Source organism: Hyla sarda, unplaced genomic scaffold (assembly GCF_029499605.1).
Source record: "Hyla sarda isolate aHylSar1 unplaced genomic scaffold, aHylSar1.hap1 scaffold_964, whole genome shotgun sequence".
NCBI classification, from domain to species: Eukaryota; Metazoa; Chordata; class Amphibia; order Anura; family Hylidae; genus Hyla; species Hyla sarda.
The window spans coordinates 2,238-24,396 of record NW_026610994.1 but is presented as its reverse complement, the minus strand read 5'-3'; the positions used below and the strand labels follow the sequence as shown (position 1 = coordinate 24,396).

General features: G+C 44.1%; 6 non-coding genes across 6 annotated transcripts; all 6 read left to right on the top strand.

The window, feature by feature from the left end:
• Positions 1-5,426: 5,426 nt before the first annotated feature.
• LOC130351187 (U2 spliceosomal RNA) lies at positions 5,427-5,614 on the top strand. The gene has a single exon (XR_008887938.1). It is a non-coding gene; the product is annotated as a U2 spliceosomal RNA (small nuclear RNA).
• A 2,065-nt stretch (positions 5,615-7,679) lies between these two features.
• LOC130351189 (U2 spliceosomal RNA) lies at positions 7,680-7,870 on the top strand. The gene has a single exon (XR_008887940.1). It is a non-coding gene; the product is annotated as a U2 spliceosomal RNA (small nuclear RNA).
• Positions 7,871-10,787: 2,917 nt separating this feature from the next.
• Positions 10,788-10,978, top strand: LOC130351188 (U2 spliceosomal RNA). The gene has a single exon (XR_008887939.1). It is a non-coding gene; the product is annotated as a U2 spliceosomal RNA (small nuclear RNA).
• Positions 10,979-13,062: 2,084 nt separating this feature from the next.
• Positions 13,063-13,253, top strand: LOC130351235 (U2 spliceosomal RNA). Its single transcript, XR_008887982.1, has one exon. It is a non-coding gene; the product is annotated as a U2 spliceosomal RNA (small nuclear RNA).
• A 2,086-nt stretch (positions 13,254-15,339) lies between these two features.
• Positions 15,340-15,530, top strand: LOC130351223 (U2 spliceosomal RNA). The gene has a single exon (XR_008887971.1). It is a non-coding gene; the product is annotated as a U2 spliceosomal RNA (small nuclear RNA).
• A 2,089-nt stretch (positions 15,531-17,619) lies between these two features.
• Positions 17,620-17,810, top strand: LOC130351211 (U2 spliceosomal RNA). The gene has a single exon (XR_008887960.1). It is a non-coding gene; the product is annotated as a U2 spliceosomal RNA (small nuclear RNA).
• The last annotated feature ends 4,349 nt before the right edge of the window (positions 17,811-22,159 follow it).

Here is a 22,159-nt window from a genome sequence, read left to right as displayed (position 1 = left end):
TAAACAACAACAACCCAGCTTTGTTGTGTATGTAACCAAAGGGATTTGCGATGTCACCTAGAACCTTCACAGCAGCGACAGCTTTATGAGGAGCATCAGCACTGCTCTGCCTGAGCAGAACCATCACCGCCATAGGTTGTCAAATAACCCGGATTTAACCCACACAGGTAAGTCCAATGGGGTGCAGGCATGTCCTCTATGCTTACAGCTTCCCGTGGGTGTTGGTTTGATACCGTTTGGGGACAGCCAAGGAGGCATCTGCAGGCAACAAAGGTAGGTGTGTACTTGTGTGTGTGTTTCCTATGCAGATCCTAAGCCCAGTGTCACATGCAAGTAGGAGGAGTAAGAAGGGTTCCTGGCAAATCCGGGTTATGGATTGCATTTAAAAAGGCCCCGTGGGAGTGCAATGGGCCCCTGTCTTGCTGCTTAGCAATAATGGTATGGGTTTAGGTTCTGCTGTGTGTACTGGTGGTTGACTGCCCCCCAGCCCAGAGTGTGCATGGAAAATTGTCTGGCAGCCTCCCTGACAGCAAGCAGTGATAGTGCCCATGAAGGGGACCTTGTTGGGCCCGCCCCTTTCACGGTTATCGCTTCTCGGCCTTTTGGCTAAGATCAAGTGCAGTTTGCTCTGGTCTGGCCAGAGGGTGCGATCTCTGGGTTTACCCAGTTTGCCGGAGGAAGATTTTTTTTTCACTGTGGTCCTGTACCGACAGATTATCATCTGGAAGAATGGCTGGAGTAAAGAATACTATCTGCATGGAGGTGGATCCTGCAAGTTCCAAGAACAACATGGTTTATCTGGTGAGAGACATCATTATGGAGAAGATTGGAGTGGACAAGGCTGAAATCTTCAGTGTTAATGAGTCTCCCCGCAGGGGCTCCTATGAGGTAACCTTTGTGGATGAGGGCAGGTGTTTGCATGTGTATGAATACTTAAGGAATCTCAGCAATGAGCCCTTGCTGGTTGGGGTGAAGATTACTCCACTGTTTGGTCTGCAGGAAAAAACTGTGATAGTGCATGTGCATAATCCTTACACAGATGTGGAAATTATTAAGAACTTTTTGCACAAGTACTGTGACTATGTGAAGGGTGGAGAGAAACAGACGAATGTACTGGGGATTTTTAACTGCAATTATAAGTTTGTGGTTAAATTAAAAGTAGACCCTACTTGTGTTGGGGGTTTTAAACACCCCCCTGCCTGTTTTTCCATTGCAGGTTATAGGGGGTACCTGTCCTATGCTGGTCAGCCTTCCTACTGCAGGAATTGTTTTTCCTTTGGACATTTAAAGGAGAACTGTGTGCAAGGACAAATGTGCAGGAACTGTAATACTGCTGGCCACCATGCTGGAAGTTGTCCTAAAGCCAGGAAATGTGACTTATGTCGGGAGGAAGGTCATGTTTATAAGGACTGCCCTGGGGTGAGAAGTCCTTTATTCAGTAGTGTGGTGAGAGAGGGGGAAATAGTGAGGAGATTGGCCCCTCTGAAGACCATTGCAGCTCCTCAGAAGCCCCCTGATGTTCAGGCTGCAGTCTCTGATGCCTTCAGACAGTTGGAGGAAGTTATTGAGGGAGTGCAGAGTCCTAGTCACTCTGTGGAGTCTGTTCACCCCTCTGACCCTGTTCACATTGAGCCATTTCCATCCTCAGGTGAGACTGATTTGTGTAACAGGGAGGGTGGTGGGAAACATAATGCAGAGGATGAAAATTATGATGGCTTTCAACTGGTGCATGGAGGGAAGTCTGCCAAGAAAAGAAGAGGTGAGAAGGGTGCGGACTCGTGCCCGGAAACCAGCAACTTTTATGAAGTCCTGGAGACGGATGTTATGGAGGCTACTGAGAGTGGTGAATAACTATGCTGGGACTTGATTTGCTAGTTAGTAGCAGGTGGCTGATGCACCTGTGTAGCTCATGCAGGGTTAAACCTTGTTCTTTGTAGCTTTAGGCTATGGGTTTTGTTGTATGTTCTCAAAATGTGAGAGTGTTTAAAAATAAGGCTAGGAGAGCTGCTATTTTAAGTTTTTTAGCTCAGGAAAATGCTGCAATTTTTTGTTTGCAGGAGTGTGGTATTGATCTCACCATAAGTCAGGATGAATGGGTGTATGGTCGGTGTGTGTGGTCTGGGAGTGTTTTGAATAAGAATGATGGTGTGGGGATCTTGATTAAATCACCTGACATTGCTGTGGAAAGCTATGCGGTGATTGAACCTGGCAGGTGTATTTCTGCTGTATTAAGTTATAAAAATGTGAAATTTCGTTTGATTAATGTTTATGCTCCTGCATGTAAAAATGAAAGAAAAAATTTGTTTGATAAGTTAAAGTTTTATGTTCAGGGCAAGATGCCTGTTATTTTAGTTGGAGATATGAATGTTGATTTAACAAAAAAAGCTTTTGATGTATCTGGTAGAAAATTATTTGAGTTAGTCTCTGATTTTAGGTTAAGGGATATCCAAGAGTTATGTAATATTAATCCTAATTTATGTACATATCATGCAGATAGAGGTAATTTTCACTCTAAGTTAGATTATTGTTTTTTGTCTGAGAGTTTGAATGCTTTAAGTTACAGACAGAGGTCTGTTTGTTATTCGGACCATGATTCCTTGCTGTGTGAGATTGATGTGGGTCAGAGTGCTGTGTATGGGAGAGGTTTGTGGAAAATGAATATTAAACATTTAGATAGTGTGGATGTGAGAGATCAGTATGAATGTATGTATAAGAAGTGGTGTGGAAAGAAAGGTGAGTTTGATAACATTATTTTGTGGTGGGAATGGGTTAAAAAGAAAACAAAGTCCTTTTTTAAGTCCTTTGGATACAAAGTCGCTGCTCTTAAGAGGGAGCAATATGTGAAGTTGAATGCGCGTTTGTCCTATTTGTGTAGGTTGAGAGATTGTGGAGTGGATGTTCAGGATGATATTGTGAGCACTAAGAGGGAGATTAATAATTTTGTGTTGGAAAAGGGTAGGAGTATCATGTATAGGGCCAAGTTAGATAAATTGGAACATGATGAGAAATGTTCACGTTATTTTTTCAAAAAAGTTTTTTCTAAAAAACCTGTTATTGATATGATTGTGAGAGAGGATGGTAGGGAAGTGACTGGTGATGGTGTGAGTGAGGAAATTGCATGCTTTTATGAGGAGCTGTATGGAGAGAAGTGGAGAGATGAGAATTTGGAGAGTGAGGTATTGAGTGTGTTGGATGGGAAGCTTGGAGAAGCTGAGCAGGCTTTTGTTATGCGTAAGATTTCAAGTGAAGAAGTATGGGATGTAGTGCAGAAAATGTCAGCGAATAAGACTCCAGGGGAAGATGGTTTGCCTGTGGAATTTTATCGTTTTTTGTGGAATGTGGTGGGTAAGGATGTTGTTGCAGTGTGTCAGTTTATGTGGGAGAATATGGAAATTGCGGAGAGTATGCGTGGTGGTGTGGTAGTATTAATTCCAAAAAAAGGGAATTTAAAAAATTTAAAGAATTGGCGTCCAATTACGTTACTTAACTGCGATTATAAGATCTATGCAAAAATTATTGCTAATCGAATGAGGGATGTTGTTGAATGTGTGGTTGGTTATGATCAGTTTTGTGCTGTGCCTGGACGTCGTATACATGAGAGTTTGTGTCTGTTGAGAGATTGTTTGTGGGATTGTAAGAGTAGAAAACAAAATGCTTATTTGTTGTCACTTGATTTTGAAAAGGCGTATGATAGGTTGTCTCATAATTTTTTGTTCAGGGTATTGTTGCGAATGGGGTTTCCGAGTGATTTTGTGTGGAGAGTTAGGAGTTTGTATGATAGAATATATAGTAGGATGCTCGTTAATGGATGTGTGGGGAGAAGAGTGAATGTTTTTTCAGGAGTAAGGCAGGGGTGCCCGCTCTCGCCAGTAGCGTTTATATGCGCGATTGAGCCTCTGTTATGTCTGATTAGGAGGGATAAGATAGTGAGAGGTGTTCATATTCCTGGTAGCAATGGTAGGGAATTTAAAGTGAATGCTTATATGGATGATGTATGTGTCCTGTGTGATTCTGAGTGTGCTGTGAGGAGAGTGAGGCTTTTGGTTTCAATTTTCTGTGGTGCGTCTGCTTTTAAAGTGAATTGGTTAAAGAGCGAATGTAAATGCTTTGGTGAAGGTGGGTTAAGTAGTGATGTTGGGGTGAATGTAGTGGAGGGGGCTATTAAAGTATTGGGGATTAAGTTTAGTAAGGACTTGGATGGAAAGGAGAGTTGGGATGATGCAAAAAAGAAGGTAGAGATGCGTTTGAATTTTTGGAGTATGAGAAGTCTTTCTTTTATTGGAAAAATTGTGGTTATTAAAAGTGTTGTTTTACCAATTTTTCTGTATGTTGCTATGATTTTTCCTCCGCAGTATATGTGTTTAAGGAGTCTGAATCGGGTTTTGTTTGTCTTTTTCTGGGGGTCTAAAGTAGAAAGATTAAGGAGAGAAGTGGTGATTAAAAATTGGCGGAAGGGTGGGATGAGTTTTCCAAATCTGGAGGTTTATTTTGGAGTGAATATTTTAGTTTTCATACTGGTCATTATTGAAGGAGATAAGAAGATGTCTTGTATGACTAAGTTTCTTGCTGGAAGACTGTTTGTTAGGCTGAAGTGGTGTAAGAGGGATCTGAGTAGGCCTGTTGCTTTTGAGGTTCCTAAGTGGTATGAGTGGGTTGTGAGGTTTTTGGAGAAATTTGAGTTGATAGAAGAAGAGATGAGTGTGTTGAAGAATAAACGTTTGGTGATGAGAATGATTGAGAGTAAAGAGGTTGTATGTAATATTAATTCTGTGAGGGGAGCGGATGTGGAGAAAGTTTGGAAGAAAGTAAGGATGGATGGTATGTCTAATAAGCAAAAGGAGATTGTGTGGCAAAGTCTACATGGTGTGTTGCCTGTGAGAGAGTTTCAGAAAGCAAGGGGTTTGGTGAGATGTGATGTGTGTCCTAGAGTGGGTTGTAATGGTTTTGAAAGTGTTATTCATCTCTTTTGGAATTGTAAGTATGCTCGTGAGGTTGTTAGAAGGCTTGGTCCTTTATGCAAGGAATTGACAGGTATGGAGTTTTTGTCTTTTGAGATGATGATGTTTGGGCTTTGTGTAAGTGGAGGTCAGAATGTAAGAGTGTTGTGGTTATTGTTGTCGTGTATTAAGGAAGTCTTGTGGGATGTGAGGAATGTTTATGTGTTTTTGAGGAAAGAAGTGAGTGTTAATAATAGTGTGCGAATGGTGTTAGGCAAACTGTATTTGTGTTATTTGTGGGATTCTAAGAGGGGTGGGATTGATGCGGAAGGCATTTGGAAATCGAAAAAATGGATTCATCTTGTTGATTTATCTTGATTGTTTTTTTTTGTCTGTTTGATTGATAAATAAAGTTTCCCAATGATGAGAGGGTTGTGTGTTACAGAAAGTTTGTAATGCCAGTTTGAAAGTATTGCTTGGAGTACTTTCATCCCCTACCTGAGGGATTTAAAAAAAAAAAAAAATCTGTTCTTATCAGTTTAATATCTGATACGTCCCCTATCTGGGGACCATATATTAAATGGATTTTTGAGAACGGGGGCCGATTTCGAAGCTTGCTTCCGTCGCCCTATGCATTGACCCGATATGGCAGTATCTTCGGGTACAGTGCACCACCCCCTTACAGGGTTAAAAAGAAAGATTCCTACTTTCATTGCTACCTGCTTGCTGGCTAGCCAGCTAGCCAGCCCTGTGGGCCTTGCTGCTGCTGCAGCCAAAAAACAAAAGGTGGTGCTGCTGCTGCTTCTGCTGCTTCTGCTTCTGCTTGTGTCTGGCCCCTGTTGGAGCGTCCAGGCACAGGACTTCTGCTGCTGCTGACTAAATGGCCTCCTTAATTGGATCATTTGAGTAGCCAGCACACCTGTGCAGGTAGGGCATGACATGATAGGCAGCTGCCTTGATAGCGGGTGGGTGCTGAATGTTCCTAATTGACAAAATAAGATTAATGCTTATGAAGAAATATAAAATCTCATCCCTTCCCCAATATCGCGCCACACCCCTACCCCTTAATTCCCTGGTTGAACTTGATGGACATATGTCTTTTTTCGACCGTACTAACTATGTAACTATGTAACATAACATGGGGGGGGGGGGGGGGTCTCCTGGCTGTTCACACAGGTGTGTCATTGCTGTACATTGACCATGCATTGCTTCTGTGGTATTGCAAAGGCAAAGACAAATGCTTCCAGCCATCCATTGCACTAATGGATTGGTCATCAGCTGGCTGTCTATGTCCCGCATCAATATAGACCAAAGTACAGAGGGTTAGGCTATGCTATTGTGCACCTACCTGATGCATCAGAAGGTGCGAGGCCTTTGCTAAATTCTGTGCACAGACTTTGAGATCTATGCTTTAGACTGTATCTAAACCTGCTCCAACATGGACTGACATTCTGGCCTACTTTCAGCCGATGTGACTTGTCTGTCGCTGAACAGTCGCTTTTTATGTATTCAGCACCTATGTATAATGTTGTAAAAATGCTCTAGAAGCTAAAGTCGCAGAAATGTCACACATATTTGGCCTGCAACTTTCTGTGCGACAAATTCAGACAGGAAAAATCAGTATAAATCCTTAGAAAATTATCCCCCAGGCATTGCTGCACTGATGGGGTATGCATTAGACGAAAAAAAAGAAGAAAAAGAAGAATAATACGCCCAGAAAAGAGGCGAAAAGGAGAAAAACGTAAAAAAACGTGAAAAAAAAGTAAGAGGAAGAGAAGGGAAAAAAAGGTGGAAATGGGTTTAAAAGTGATTTCGGCGGAGAATATATATATATATATATATATATATATATATATATATATATATATATGCGCACACACACACATAGATATAAACGTATTCTCCGTTGAGATATTGCAGCCGCTGCTGTGTCCAGGCCCAGGAGCCTTAGCACTGTGCTGTGATGTCACTCAATACCACTGACATCACTAGGTGTAAACAACATCTCTCCTTTGCTGTGTATGTGACTATGGAGCTGTTTGGTGATGTCGTCTATTACGGCCTTCATAGAAGCAACAGGAGATTGTTGCATCCATCTTGAACCCTCAGAACTACAGTGCTATGATGTCACTCACTTCCACAGGCCTTGCAGAGTGTAAACAACAACAACCCAGCTTTGTTGTGTATGTAACCATAGGGATTTGTGATGTCACCTAGAACCTTCACAGCAGCGACAGCTTTATGAGGAGCATCAGCACTGCTCTGCCTGAGCAGAACCATCACCGCCATAGGTTGTCAAATAACCCGGATTTAACCCACACAGGTAAGTCCAATGGGGTGCAGGCATGTCCTCTATGCTTACAGCTTCCCGTGGGTGTTGGTTTGATACCGTTTGGGGACAGCCAAGGAGGCATCTGCAGGCAACAAAGGTAGGTGTGTGCTTGTGTGTGTGTTTCCTATGCAGATCCTAAGCCCAGTGTCACATGCAAGTAGGAGGAGTAAGAAGGGTTCCTGGCAAATCCGGGTTATGGATTGCATTTAAAAAGGCCCCGTGGGAGTGCAATGGGCCCCTGTCTTGCTGCTTAGCAATAATGGTATGGGTTTAGGTTCTGCTGTGTGTACTGGTGGTTGACTGCCCCCCAGCCCAGAGTGTGCATGGAAAATTGTCTGGCAGCCTCCCTGACAGCAAGCAGTGATAGTGCCCATGAAGGGGACCTTGTTGGGCCCGCCCCTTTCACGGTTATCGCTTCTCGGCCTTTTGGCTAAGATCAAGTGTAGTATCTGTTCTTATCAGTTTAATATCTGATACGTCCCCTATCTGGGGACCATATATTAAATGGATTTTTGAGAACGGGGGCCGATTTCGAAGCTTGCTTCCGTCGCCCTATGCATTGACCCGATATGGCAGTATCTTCGGGTACAGTGCACCACCCCCTTACAGGGTTAAAAAGAAAGATTCCTACTTTCATTGCTACCTGCTTGCTGGCTAGCCAGCTAGCCAGCCCTGTGGGCCTTGCTGCTGCTGCAGCCAAAAAATAAAAGGTTGTGCTGCTGCTGCTTCTGCTGCTTCTGCTTCTGCTTGTGTCTGGCCCCTGTTGGAGCGTCCAGGCACAGGACTTCTGCTGCTGCTGACTAAATGGCCTCCTTAATTGGATCATTTGAGTAGCCAGCACACCTGTGCAGGTAGGGCATGACATGATAGGCAGCTGCCTTGATAGCGGGTGGGTGCTGAATGTTCCTAATTGACAAAATAAGATTAATGCTTATGAAGAAATATAAAATCTCATCCCTTCCCCAATATCGCGCCACACCCCTACCCCTTAATTCCCTGGTTGAACTTGATGGACATATGTCTTTTTTCGACCGTACTAACTATGTAACTATGTAACATAACATGGGGGGGGGGGGTCTCCTGGCTGTTCACACAGGTGTGTCATTGCTGTACATTGACCATGCATTGCTTCTGTGGTATTGCATAGGCAAAGACAAATGCTTCCAGCCATCCATTGCACTAATGGATTGGTCATCAGCTGGCTGTCTATGTCCCGCATCAATATAGACCAAAGTACAGAGGGTTAGGCTATGCTATTGTACACCTACCTGATGCATCAGAAGGTGCGAGGCCCTTGCTAAATTCTGTGCACAGACTTTGAGATCTATGCTTTAGACTGTATCTAAACCTGCTCCAACATGGACTGACATTCTGGCCTACTTTCAGCCGATGCGACTTGTCTGTCGCTGAACAGTCGCTTTTTATGTATTCAGCACCTATGTATAATGTTGTAAAAATGCTCTAGAAGCTAAAGTCGCAGAAATGTCACACATATTTGGCCTGCAACTTTCTGTGCGACAAATTCAGACAGGAAAAATCAGTATAAATCCTTAGAAAATTATCCCCCAGTGTCTCCATCTGCTGGCAGTATTGAATAAGCATTGCTGCACTGATGGGGTATGCATTAGACGAAAAAAAAGAAGAAAAAGAAGAATAATACGCCCAGAAAAGAGGCGAAAAGGAGAAAAACGTAAAAAAACGTGAAAAAAAAGTAAGAGGAAGAGAAGGGAAAAAAAGGTGGAAATGGGTTTAAAAGTGATTTCGGCGGAGAAATATATATATATATATATATATATATATATATATATGCGCACACACACACATAGATATAAACGTATTCTCCGTTGAGATATTGCAGCCGCTGCTGTGTCCAGGCCCAGGAGCCTTAGCACTGTGCTGTGATGTCACTCAATACCACTGACATCACTAGGTGTAAACAACATCTCTCCTTTGCTGTGTATGTGACTATGGAGCTGTTTGGTGATGTCGTCTATTACGGCCTTCATAGAAGCAACAGGAGATTGTTGCATCCATCTTGAACCCTCAGAACTACAGTGCTATGATGTCACTCACTTCCACAGGCCTTGCAGAGTGTAAACAACAACAACCCACCTTTGTTGTGTATGTAACCATAGGGATTTGTGATGTCACCTAGAACCTTCACAGCAGCGACAGCTTTATGAGGAGCATCAGCACTGCTCTGCCTGAGCAGAACCATGTTAAAATGATTAATATACAATATAACTTATGCAAGGGTATACAAGATGGCTGACAAGAGTCAAACCTAAAATGGATGCCATGACCTTTAGGAACAGTTAAGCTATAGCTAGATACTATAGATAGAATTGCTGAGGTATGCATAACACACTATACTATTCTAGGAAGGGTACTAATGTCCAATTAGTATGTAAGTTAAGCGTGACATAATGTATACACCCATTAGTTAAAGATATACTCAATCCAACCCACTAGGAGGAGATATATAGAGATAAGTATATTTATGGATATAAGGCATAGTATAACCACGCCCACATATGTAAAGAACACACCCATAAGTATGGTATATAAGAAGACTGCGTCAATAGGGTGCAGGATCATTATGGAAGTATTATTATGGAAGCATCATAATGGAAGCATCATTAAGGAAGCATAATTAAGGAGACCTCACTCATCCATGGAGGACGAGGAGGACATCATGAAGCAAGACCATTGAAGTAAGCCAAGCTAAGAGGAAGGAGGCGGAGCCAGACAAGTCTGATGAAGGAGGAAGCCATCTTAGATGAACTTTCCATGATGGATCCAGCCCACACAACCCTCACTTGGTGAGATTGTTCTGAGAACATGACTACATTTCCTAATGTTATTATTGTAATACTTAAGCAAGAACTGTTATTTACATAAGATTTACTAGTTTATTCTGTCTGCCATATTTGTCTATGAGCCTAAAATAAATGTATGATTGTTTACTTAATTTGACGTAAAGTGAGTAATTTATTCCTCTCCAATGGTGACTGTGTCAAATGAAATTTGACCAGTATAAGAATGTAACAAACCATCACCGCCATAGGTTGTCAAATAACCCGGATTTAACCCACACAGGTAAGTCCAATGGGGTGCAGGCATGTCCTCTATGCTTACAGCTTCCCGTGGGTGTTGGTTTGATACCGTTTGGGGACAGCCAAGGAGGCATCTGCAGGCAACAAAGGTAGGTGTGTGCTTGTGTGTGTGTTTCCTATGCAGATCCTAAGCCCAGTGTCACATGCAAGTAGGAGGAGTAAGAAGGGTTCCTGGCAAATCCGGGTTATGGATTGCATTTAAAAAGGCCCCGTGGGAGTGCAATGGGCCCCTGTCTTGCTGCTTAGCAATAATGGTATGGGTTTAGGTTCTGCTGTGTGTACTGGTGGTTGACTGCCCCCCAGCCCAGAGTGTGCATGGAAAATTGTCTGGCAGCCTCCCTGACAGCAAGCAGTGATAGTGCCCATGAAGGGGACCTTGTTGGGCCCGCCCCTTTCACGGTTATCGCTTCTCGGCCTTTTGGCTAAGATCAAGTGTAGTATCTGTTCTTATCAGTTTAATATCTGATACGTCCCCTATCTGGGGACCATATATTAAATGGATTTTTGAGAACGGGGGCCGATTTCGAAGCTTGCTTCCGTCGCCCTATGCATTGACCCGATATGGCAGTATCTTCGGGTACAGTGCACCACCCCCTTACAGGGTTAAAAAGAAAGATTCCTACTTTCATTGCTACCTGCTTGCTGGCTAGCCAGCTAGCCAGCCCTGTGGGCCTTGCTGCTGCTGCAGCCAAAAAACAAAAGGTGGTGCTGCTGCTGCTTCTGCTGCTTCTGCTTCTGCTTGTGTCTGGCCCCTGTTGGAGCGTCCAGGCACAGGACTTCTGCTGCTGCTGACTAAATGGACTCCTTAATTGGATCATTTGAGTAGCCAGCACACCTGTGCAGGTAGGGCATGACATGATAGGCAGCTGCCTTGATAGCGGGTGGGTGCTGAATGTTCCTAATTGACAAAATAAGATTAATGCTTATGAAGAAATATAAAATCTCATCCCTTCCCCAATATCGCGCCACACCCCTACCCCTTAATTCCCTGGTTGAACTTGATGGACATATGTCTTTTTTCGACCGTACTAACTATGTAACTATGTAACATAACATGGGGGGGGGGGGGTCTCCTGGCTGTTCACACAGGTGTGTCATTGCTGTACATTGACCATGCATTGCTTCTGTGGTATTGCAAAGGCAAAGACAAATGCTTCCAGCCATCCATTGCACTAATGGATTGGTCATCAGCTGGCTGTCTATGTCCCGCATCAATATAGACCAAAGTACAGAGGGTTAGGCTATGCTATTGTGCACCTACCTGATGCATCAGAAGGTGCGAGGCCCTTGCTAAATTCTGTGCACAGACTTTGAGATCTATGCTTTAGACTGTATCTAAACCTGCTCCAACATGGACTGACATTCTGGCCTACTTTCAGCCGATGCGACTTGTCTGTCGCTGAACAGTCGCTTTTTATGTATTCAGCACCTATGTATAATGTTGTAAAAATGCTCTAGAAGCTAAAGTCGCAGAAATGTCACACATATTTGGCCTGCAACTTTCTGTGCGACAAATTCAGACAGGAAAAATCAGTATAAATCCTTAGAAAATTATCCCCCAGTGTCTCCATCTGCTGGCAGTATTGAATAAGCATTGCTGCACTGATGGGGTATGCATTAGACGAAAAAAAAGAAGAAAAAGAAGAATAATACGCCCAGAAAAGAGGCGAAAAGGAGAAAAACGTAAAAAAACGTGAAAAAAAAGTAAGAGGAAGAGAAGGGAAAAAAAGGTGGAAATGGGTTTAAAAGTGATTTCGGCGGAGAAATATATATATATATATATATATATATATATATATATATATGCGCACACACACACATAGATATAAACGTATTCTCCGTTGAGATATTGCAGCCGCTGCTGTGTCCAGGCCCAGGAGCCTTAGCACTGTGCTGTGATGTCACTCAATACCACTGACATCACTAGGTGTAAACAACATCTCTCCTTTGCTGTGTATGTGACTATGGAGCTGTTTGGTGATGTCGTCTATTACGGCCTTCATAGAAGCAACAGGAGATTGTTGCATCCATCTTGAACCCTCAGAACTACAGTGCTATGATGTCACTCACTTCCACAGGCCTTGCAGAGTGTAAACAACAACAACCCAGCTTTGTTGTGTATGTAACCATAGGGATTTGTGATGTCACCTAGAACCTTCACAGCAGCGACAGCTTTATGAGGAGCATCAGCACTGCTCTGCCTGAGCAGAACCATCACCGCCATAGGTTGTCAAATAACCCGGATTTAACCCACACAGGTAAGTCCAATGGGGTGCAGGCATGTCCTCTATGCTTACAGCTTCCCGTGGGTGTTGGTTTGATACCGTTTGGGGACAGCCAAGGAGGCATCTGCAGGCAACAAAGGTAGGTGTGTGCTTGTGTGTGTGTTTCCTATGCAGATCCTAAGCCCAGTGTCACATGCAAGTAGGAGGAGTAAGAAGGGTTCCTGGCAAATCCGGGTTATGGATTGCATTTAAAAAGGCCCCGTGGGAGTGCAATGGGCCCCTGTCTTGCTGCTTAGCAATAATGGTATGGGTTTAGGTTCTGCTGTGTGTACTGGTGGTTGACTGCCCCCCAGCCCAGAGTGTGCATGGAAAATTGTCTGGCAGCCTCCCTGACAGCAAGCAGTGATAGTGCCCATGAAGGGGACCTTGTTGGGCCCGCCCCTTTCACGGTTATCGCTTCTCGGCCTTTTGGCTAAGATCAAGTGTAGTATCTGTTCTTATCAGTTTAATATCTGATACGTCCCCTATCTGGGGACCATATATTAAATGGATTTTTGAGAACGGGGGCCGATTTCGAAGCTTGCTTCCGTCGCCCTATGCATTGACCCGATATGGCAGTATCTTCGGGTACAGTGCACCACCCCCTTACAGGGTTAAAAAGAAAGATTCCTACTTTCATTGCTACCTGCTTGCTGGCTAGCCAGCTAGCCAGCCCTGTGGGCCTTGCTGCTGCTGCAGCCAAAAAACAAAAGGTGGTGCTGCTGCTGCTTCTGCTGCTTCTGCTTCTGCTTGTGTCTGGCCCCTGTTGGAGCGTCCAGGCACAGGACTTCTGCTGCTGCTGACTAAATGGCCTCCTTAATTGGATCATTTGAGTAGCCAGCACACCTGTGCAGGTAGGGCATGACATGATAGGCAGCTGCCTTGATAGCGGGTGGGTGCTGAATGTTCCTAATTGACAAAATAAGATTAATGCTTATGAAGAAATATAAAATCTCATCCCTTCCCCAATATCGCGCCACACCCCTACCCCTTAATTCCCTGGTTGAACTTGATGGACATATGTCTTTTTTCGACCGTACTAACTATGTAACTATGTAACATAACATGGGGGGGGGGGGGTCTCCTGGCTGTTCACACAGGTGTGTCATTGCTGTACATTGACCATGCATTGCTTCTGTGGTATTGCAAAGGCAAAGACAAATGCTTCCAGCCATCCATTGCACTAATGGATTGGTCATCAGCTGGCTGTCTATGTCCCGCATCAATATAGACCAAAGTACAGAGGGTTAGGCTATGCTATTGTGCACCTACCTGATGCATCAGAAGGTGCGAGGCCCTTGCTAAATTCTGTGCACAGACTTTGAGATCTATGCTTTAGACTGTATCTAAACCTGCTCCAACATGGACTGACATTCTGGCCTACTTTCAGCCGATGCGACTTGTCTGTCGCTGAACAGTCGCTTTTTATGTATTCAGCACCTATGTATAATGTTGTAAAAATGCTCTAGAAGCTAAAGTCGCAGAAATGTCACACATATTTGGCCTGCAACTTTCTGTGCGACAAATTCAGACAGGAAAAATCAGTATAAATCCTTAGAAAATTATCCCCCAGTGTCTCCATCTGCTGGCAGTATTGAATAAGCATTGCTGCACTGATGGGGTATGCATTAGACGAAAAAAAAGAAGAAAAAGAAGAATAATACGCCCAGAAAAGAGGCGAAAAGGAGAAAAACGTAAAAAAACGTGAAAAAAAAGTAAGAGGAAGAGAAGGGAAAAAAAGGTGGAAATGGGTTTAAAAGTGATTTCGGCGGAGAAATATATATATATATATATATATATATATATATATATATATATGCGCACACACACACATAGATATAAACGTATTCTCCGTTGAGATATTGCAGCCGCTGCTGTGTCCAGGCCCAGGAGCCTTAGCACTGTGCTGTGATGTCACTCAATACCACTGACATCACTAGGTGTAAACAACATCTCTCCTTTGCTGTGTATGTGACTATGGAGCTGTTTGGTGATGTCGTCTATTACGGCCTTCATAGAAGCAACAGGAGATTGTTGCATCCATCTTGAACCCTCAGAACTACAGTGCTATGATGTCACTCACTTCCACAGGCCTTGCAGAGTGTAAACAACAACAACCCAGCTTTGTTGTGTATGTAACCATAGGGATTTGTGATGTCACCTAGAACCTTCACAGCAGTGACAGCTTTATGAGGAGCATCAGCACTGCTCTGCCTGAGCAGAACCATCACCGCCATAGGTTGTCAAATAACCCGGATTTAACCCACACAGGTAAGTCCAATGGGGTGCAGGCATGTCCTCTATGCTTACAGCTTCCCGTGGGTGTTGGTTTGATACCGTTTGGGGACAGCCAAGGAGGCATCTGCAGGCAACAAAGGTAGGTGTGTGCTTGTGTGTGTGTTTCCTATGCAGATCCTAAGCCCAGTGTCACATGCAAGTAGGAGGAGTAAGAAGGGTTCCTGGCAAATCCGGGTTATGGATTGCATTTAAAAAGGCCCCGTGGGAGTGCAATGGGCCCCTGTCTTGCTGCTTAGCAATAATAGTATGGGTTTAGGTTCTGCTGTGTGTACTGGTGGTTGACTGCCCCCCAGCCCAGAGTGTGCATGGAAAATTGTCTGGCAGCCTCCCTGACAGCAAGCAGTGATAGTGCCCATGAAGGGGACCTTGTTGGGCCCGCCCCTTTCACGGTTATCGCTTCTCGGCCTTTTGGCTAAGATCAAGTGTAGTATCTGTTCTTATCAGTTTAATATCTGATACGTCCCCTATCTGGGGACCATATATTAAATGGATTTTTGAGAACGGGGGCCGATTTCGAAGCTTGCTTCCGTCGCCCTATGCATTGACCCGATATGGCAGTATCTTCGGGTACAGTGCACCACCCCCTTACAGGGTTAAAAAGAAAGATTCCTACTTTCATTGCTACCTGCTTGCTGGCTAGCCAGCTAGCCAGCCCTGTGGGCCTTGCTGCTGCTGCAGCCAAAAAACAAAAGGTGGTGCTGCTGCTGCTTCTGCTGCTTCTGCTTCTGCTTGTGTCTGGCCCCTGTTGGAGCGTCCAGGCACAGGACTTCTGCTGCTGCTGACTAAATGGCCTCCTTAATTGGATCATTTGAGTAGCCAGCACACCTGTGCAGGTAGGGCATGACATGATAGGCAGCTGCCTTGATAGCGGGTGGGTGCTGAATGTTCCTAATTGACAAAATAAGATTAATGCTTATGAAGAAATATAAAATCTCATCCCTTCCCCAATATCGCGCCACACCCCTACCCCTTAATTCCCTGGTTGAACGTGATGGACATATGTCTTTTTTCGACCGTACTAACTATGTAACTATGTAACATAACATGGGGGGGGGGGGTCTCCTGGCTGTTCACACAGGTGTGTCATTGCTGTACATTGACCATGCATTGCTTCTGTGGTATTGCAAAGGCAAAGACAAATGCTTCCAGCCATCCATTGCACTAATGGATTGGTCATCAGCTGGCTGTCTATGTCCCGCATCAATATAGACCAAAGTACAGAGGGTTAGGCTATGCTATTGTGCACCTACCTGATGCATCAGAAGGTGCGAGGCCCTTGCTAAATTCTGTGCACAGACTTTGAGATCTATGCTTTAGACTGTATCTAAACCTGCTCCAACATGGACTGACATTCTGGCCTACTTTCAGCCGATGCGACTTGTCTGTCGCTGAACAGTCGCTTTTTATGTATTCAGCACCTATGTATAATGTTGTAAAAATGCTCTAGAAGCTAAAGTCGCAGAAATGTCACACATATTTGGCCTGCAACTTTCTGTGCGACAAATTCAGACAGGAAAAATCAGTATAAATCCTTAGAAAATTATCCCCCAGTGTCTCCATCTGCTGGCAGTATTGAATAAGCATTGCTGCACTGATGGGGTATGCATTAGACGAAAAAAAAGAAGAAAAAGAAGAATAATACGCCCAGAAAAGAGGCGAAAAGGAGAAAAACGTAAAAAAACGTGAAAAAAAAGTAAGAGGAAGAGAAGGGAAAAAAAGGTGGAAATGGGTTTAAAAGTGATTTCGGCGGAGAAATATATATATATATATATATATATATATATATATATATATATATATGCGCACACACACACATAGATATAAACGTATTCTCCGTTGAGATATTGCAGCCGCTGCTGTGTCCAGGCCCAGGAGCCTTAGCACTGTGCTGTGATGTCACTCAATACCACTGACATCACTAGGTGTAAACAACATCTCTCCTTTGCTGTGTATGTGACTATGGAGCTGTTTGGTGATGTCGTCTATTACGGCCTTCATAGAAGCAACAGGAGATTGTTGCATCCATCTTGAACCCTCAGAACTACAGTGCTATGATGTCACTCACTTCCACAGGCCTTGCAGAGTGTAAACAACAACAACCCAGCTTTGTTGTGTATGTAACCATAGGGATTTGTGATGTCACCTAGAACCTTCACAGCAGCGACAGCTTTATGAGGAGCATCAGCACTGCTCTGCCTGAGCAGAACCATCACCGCCATAGGTTGTCAAATAACCCGGATTTAACCCACACAGGTAAGTCCAATGGGGTGCAGGCATGTCCTCTATGCTTACAGCTTCCCGTGGGTGTTGGTTTGATACCGTTTGGGGACAGCCAAGGAGGCATCTGCAGGCAACAAAGGTAGGTGTGTGCTTGTGTGTGTGTTTCCTATGCAGATCCTAAGCCCAGTGTCACATGCAAGTAGGAGGAGTAAGAAGGGTTCCTGGCAAATCCGGGTTATGGATTGCATTTAAAAAGGCCCCGTGGGAGTGCAATGGGCCCCTGTCTTGCTGCTTAGCAATAATGGTATGGGTTTAGGTTCTGCTGTGTGTACTGGTGGTTGACTGCCCCCCAGCCCAGAGTGTGCATGGAAAATTGTCTGGCAGCCTCCCTGACAGCAAGCAGTGATAGTGCCCATGAAGGGGACCTTGTTGGGCCCGCCCCTTTCACGGTTATCGCTTCTCGGCCTTTTGGCTAAGATCAAGTGTAGTATCTGTTCTTATCAGTTTAATATCTGATACGTCCCCTATCTGGGGACCATATATTAAATGGATTTTTGAGAACGGGGGCCGATTTCGAAGCTTGCTTCCGTCGCCCTATGCATTGACCCGATATGGCAGTATCTTCGGGTACAGTGCACCACCCCCTTACAGGGTTAAAAAGAAAGATTCCTACTTTCATTGCTACCTGCTTGCTGGCTAGCCAGCTAGCCAGCCCTGTGGGCCTTGCTGCTGCTGCTGCAGCCAAAAAACAAAAGGTGGTGCTGCTGCTGCTTCTGCTGCTTCTGCTTCTGCTTGTGTCTGGCCCCTGTTGGAGCGTCCAGGCACAGGACTTCTGCTGCTGCTGACTAAATGGCCTCCTTAATTGGATCATTTGAGTAGCCAGCACACCTGTGCAGGTAGGGCATGACATGATAGGCAGCTGCCTTGATAGCGGGTGGGTGCTGAATGTTCCTAATTGACAAAATAAGATTAATGCTTATGAAGAAATATAAAATCTCATCCCTTCCCCAATATCGCGCCACACCCCTACCCCTTAATTCCCTGGTTGAACTTGATGGACATATGTCTTTTTTCGACCGTACTAACTATGTAACTATGTAACATAACATGGGGGGGGGGGGGGGGGGTCTCCTGGCTGTTCACACAGGTGTGTCATTGCTGTACATTGACCATGCATTGCTTCTGTGGTATTGCAAAGGCAAAGACAAATGCTTCCAGCCATCCATTGCACTAATGGATTGGTCATCAGCTGGCTGTCTATGTCCCGCATCAATATAGACCAAAGTACAGAGGGTTAGGCTATGCTATTGTGCACCTACCTGATGCATCAGAAGGTGCGAGGCCCTTGCTAAATTCTGTGCACAGACTTTGAGATCTATGCTTTAGACTGTATCTAAACCTGCTCCAACATGGACTGACATTCTGGCCTACTTTCAGCCGATGCGACTTGTCTGTCGCTGAACAGTCGCTTTTTATGTATTCAGCACCTATGTATAATGTTGTAAAAATGCTCTAGAAGCTAAAGTCGCAGAAATGTCACACATATTTGGCCTGCAACTTTCTGTGCGACAAATTCAGACAGGAAAAATCAGTATAAATCCTTAGAAAATTATCCCCCAGTGTCTCCATCTGCTGGCAGTATTGAATAAGCATTGCTGCACTGATGGGGTATGCATTAGACGAAAAAAAAGAAGAAAAAGAAGAATAATACGCCCAGAAAAGAGGCGAAAAGGAGAAAAACGTAAAAAAACGTGAAAAAAAAGTAAGAGGAAGAGAAGGGAAAAAAAGGTGGAAATGGGTTTAAAAGTGATTTCGGCGGAGAAATATATATATATATATATATATATATATATATATATATATGCGCACACACACACATAGATATAAACGTATTCTCCGTTGAGATATTGCAGCCGCTGCTGTGTCCAGGCCCAGGAGCCTTAGCACTGTGCTGTGATGTCACTCAATACCACTGACATCACTAGGTGTAAACAACATCTCTCCTTTGCTGTGTATGTGACTATGGAGCTGTTTGGTGATGTCGTCTATTACGGCCTTCATAGAAGCAACAGGAGATTGTTGCATCCATCTTGAACCCTCAGAACTACAGTGCTATGATGTCACTCACTTCCACAGGCCTTGCAGAGTGTAAACAACAACAACCCAGCTTTGTTGTGTATGTAACCATAGGGATTTGTGATGTCACCTAGAACCTTCACAGCAGCGACAGCTTTATGAGGAGCATCAGCACTGCTCTGCCTGAGCAGAACCATCACCGCCATAGGTTGTCAAATAACCCGGATTTAACCCACACAGGTAAGTCCAATGGGGTGCAGGCATGTCCTCTATGCTTACAGCTTCCCGTGGGTGTTGGTTTGATACCGTTTGGGGACAGCCAAGGAGGCATCTGCAGGCAACAAAGGTAGGTGTGTGCTTGTGTGTGTGTTTCCTATGCAGATCCTAAGCCCAGTGTCACATGCAAGTAGGAGGAGTAAGAAGGGTTCCTGGCAAATCCGGGTTATGGATTGCATTTAAAAAGGCCCCGTGGGAGTGCAATGGGCCCCTGTCTTGCTGCTTAGCAATAATGGTATGGGTTTAGGTTCTGCTGTGTGTACTGGTGGTTGACTGCCCCCCAGCCCAGAGTGTGCATGGAAAATTGTCTGGCAGCCTCCCTGACAGCAAGCAGTGATAGTGCCCATGAAGGGGACCTTGTTGGGCCCGCCCCTTTCACGGTTATCGCTTCTCGGCCTTTTGGCTAAGATCACGTGTGGATTTCTGTGCGTGGTTTGGGTTGAAAGGAGTGGTGATCGGGGCCCTCTTTACGGGGGGCCCTGGATTGTTGCTGAGCTGCGATCGTGGGTTTTACCTGCAAAAATGAGCGAGAAGGCGCGTGGACTTGAGGACACGGTGCGGATCTACGTTCCTGGCGAGCACCGGGGGACGATCGGACTTGACCAAATCGTTGTGGAGATTCTTCGCAAGCTTGATTACCTACAGGTATGGAATGTATTGGCTATACAGGATTTTCCTAGGCAAGGAATTTATGATATTACTTTTTGTGGTTCTGAGATTTGCCAGAGAGTCTATATGGATCTTGAAGAAATGAAGAGGAAAAGTGAGCCTGCTATAATGAAGAAGATTAAAGTGGAACCGTTATTTATGAATACAACAAAGGTAGTAATTGTCCACATGTATAATCCTAAGGTTTCTGATGAAATGGTTACAAACTTTTTGTTCCGGTATTGCGAGGAAGTGAAATTTATAGGAAGACTTAAGAACAAGTTTGGGTACTTTAATTGTAAGAGAAAGTTTATTGTAAAATTTAAAAAAGATGAAGGAATGCAAGATGGAAGGAAGAGCATACCACAGGTGTTTTCTATCGGAGGAGAGAGAGGTTTCTGCTTTTATGAAGGCCAGTTGCAATATTGTAGAAAGTGCCATGCCTATGGCCATGTGCAGGATTATTGCCCTGAGAAAGGAGAATGTTGCAGAAATTGTGGGAAAACTGGTCATGAAGCAAGTATTTGTACAGAGAAGAAGACATGTGATATCTGTGGAAGTGAGGAACATTTGGCAAGAGGCTGTGATATGTGGTATAAAAAGAAGAGAAGTTATGCTGATGCAGCTGGGAATAGAGGAGAACAAAGAGAAAAAGGGGGAGGGAGGTTTGTTCCTGGAGTTGGTGAGAGTGTGAGTGTGAGTGTTAATGTGGCACAGGTGGCTGAGGAAAGTTCTGTGATAGTGGAGCACATTAGCACTCAGGAGAGGTCAGGGGAGGAGGGTGTTTCCACTGCTGTGACTGGTGAGGAGACAGGTGTGGGAGGTGAATTTACCTTGGTGAAAAAGAAAAAAGCAAAAAAAGTGAAAGTGGTGGAGAAAATTGAGACAGTGTATGGTGATGTTCTTTCTAGTGAAGAGGCTATGGATGATATTGAATGTCCAAACCCAATTGTGGGGGAGGAGGAGGGAATGGAAGTTGTTGGGTCATCTCAGAGATCTCTAACACCTGGTCAGAGAGTTTCTCGCAGTAAGGAAGAAGAGGAGGAGGAAGATGAGGATGTGCAGGTTGTGAATAAAAGGTGTAAGACAGGGAGCTGGACTGAGGATCAGGAAGCCCTTGTTCTTGGTAGTGATAATGAAATAGACAGGGACTCTAACATAGGGTCGCCTGATTGTTTTGCAAGTTTACATAGGAAAGTTGAAGGCCAAAATGTTAATTTCTAAGTTAAGATGGATTTTAAAGCATTTGGTTTTCTTTTCCTAGTTATTATGACTTTGGTTGTAACAACTATTAATGTAAGAAGTATTGAGTCTGAAATTAGGAGAGCTGCAATTTTTGATATTCTTGAGAATGTTAGAAGTGATGTGATATGTTTACAGGAGTGTGCAATAAAGTCAGCACCTTATGCAAATGAGTGGAAGTGTGGGCAGTCCTTCTGGTCCACATGTGCAGAAAACAAAAATGAAGGTGTTGGGATTTTATTGCGAAACAGGGACATTAAAGTTTTAAATTGCCAAACTTTAGTACCTGGTCGTTGTATGGTTTTAATTTTTGAGGTTTTGGGCCAGAGGATGAGAATTTTTAATGTGTATGCTCCAGCAGAAAAACAAGCACGTTTGTCTTTTTTAGAGTCCCTTAAGTTTTTTATCCCTGGTCGTGAAGATACTATTATTGTTGGCGATTTTAACTGCATTAGATCCGTCAATGATCGTGAGAGCTCTGCTGAGGTTAGAACTGATATTACTTCCAATGTTTTAAATCAAATTATTCAAGACTTGCATTTTACTGATGTTGGACTGATGGTTAGCACTGATGAAAGATATACGTACATATCAGATAGTGGCCGCTGTAAATCCCGGATCGATTACATCCTGGTCTCTGATGGGATTAAGGTGGTCCGGTGCAATCAAATGATGTCAACTTTCTCAGACCACAAGATGGTGTCGGCTGAGATAAGTGTCACAGAGTCCCTTCATTTTGGGAGGGGGCTC